Source organism: Vitis vinifera, chromosome 8 (assembly GCF_030704535.1).
Source record: "Vitis vinifera cultivar Pinot Noir 40024 chromosome 8, ASM3070453v1".
In the NCBI taxonomy this organism is placed as follows: Eukaryota; Viridiplantae; Streptophyta; class Magnoliopsida; order Vitales; family Vitaceae; genus Vitis; species Vitis vinifera.
In genome coordinates, this window is record NC_081812.1 from 8,921,501 (window position 1) to 8,923,253 (window position 1,753).

A 1,753-nucleotide genomic window follows, 5' to 3' on the forward strand; every position below is an offset into this window, starting at 1 on the left:
AAAAAGTTTTAGATAATAAATTTTTTTTGATACTTAAATTTTTTTAAAACTATTATTTTTTAATAATCTCAAATTTTATGTAAAATTATAACATTTTCTAATTTTAAAAAAAAATGTGTCAAAATGGACACTCAGAAAAGAGTTCGAACATTACTGAGTGAAAAACCTACAGGTGAAGCCCATCAAGATTCATGGAGGTATACTAATCGGTTAAATATATCCTACGTGTACCTGTCGTGAACATCGAAAATCAAGCCAGGAGCAGTTGTAAAATAAATAAAATACAATATTATATAAATGTCTTGATTACCAATGCAATGGGGATGTAGCTCAGATGGTAGAGCGCTCGCTTAGCATGCGAGAGGTACGGGGATCGATACCCCGCATCTCCAATACTTTTTTATCATACATACTGATTCGTGGTCCGTTCCAAATGGAAATAGTCATGGTCGATTTTCTGGAGTTCAGTCATTTTTGGTGCTTGTTTATTTGTTCCATTGACAACAAACAAGAATCTCCACAGTATTCATCAATGGACTCTTGAAACGACTGATTTTTGTTGAAATAGTGCTATCAAAAGAGAGACAGCTTATGAAAGAGGAGAAGGTGGCAGTTGTCTTGATTTCTGAACTTATATGCACAATTATTTGGGATTGTAATCGCATATAAGTCCTATAATACTTGTGCATTACAATCCCAAAAAATTGCAATATTCCAACTTCACTTTCTTCTTCCTCCTTTTTCTAGGCAACCAAACAAAAGAACATGTTTAAGAGCCTTTGATTTTTATAAAGCATGTTTTATATGATGTCAGCCTACAATTTGAAATTATATTGAATGTGATTGGTGTGCAGCTTGTGGGCCATTTTCTTGAAGAAACTTGCATACATCCTACTTTCGTCATTAACCATCCAGAGGTGAGCCCATTGGCAAAATGGCATAGATCAGAACCTGGCTTGACCGAAACGCTTTGAATTATTTCGACACCAGCTAATGCATATACAGAACCGAATGATCCTGAAGTGCAGTGTGGACGGTTTGCTGAGCAAATAAATGTACAAAACAATGTTGATTTAGCATAAAATCAAAAGGATTTCACTAATGCGGTCATAAGGGATTTAGACTATTTGATCAGCCAATTCCACATATTGATTCCTCACAGAGAACCATGAACTATCCATACTACTCCCGACAGTTCTCTTATGTCCAACCAAATGCTCTGCAAATATGTTTATTGTTACAGGATCGTCAATCATATTTATGAATCAGTCCTCTCTCTCATCCATAAATGGAAACATGTTTGATCCATCACATTAAAACTTAAAAGGCTATATTTGGTATCTCGAAAATTTGAGGAAAAAAATATAAAAAATAAAAAGATAAAAGGAAATAAAAAGACGAAGCAAAATAAAAAAAATAAGTTAAAACTTAATAAATTATTTTTATTTACTACTTTAAACTTATTTTATTTATTTTAACTTATCGATATAAAGGTTAAATAATTTTAAAATACATAAGTTTTTAACTAATTTTAATTATATTTGATTTTTTTTTTCATATTTTTTATATGATAACCAAACATGATAAAATAATTTTATTTAACATTTTTTTTCCTGCCTTAATATTTTTCGCAAACCAAACGTAGGTGGTGTTTGTTTTTTTTGTTTTTTGCTTAAAACAATTTAGCTTTAGAATTTAGATTTTTTGTTTTTCTACTTTTTCATGACTTATTATAAACATTTTACTAAATAAA

General features: G+C 30.5%; 1 non-coding gene across 1 annotated transcript; it reads left to right on the forward strand.

Annotated features, from left to right (window-relative positions):
* Positions 1 to 319: 319 nt before the first annotated feature.
* TRNAA-AGC (transfer RNA alanine (anticodon AGC)) lies at positions 320 to 392 on the forward strand. Its single transcript has one exon. It is a non-coding gene; the product is annotated as a tRNA-Ala (tRNA).
* The last annotated feature ends 1,361 nt before the right edge of the window (positions 393 to 1,753 follow it).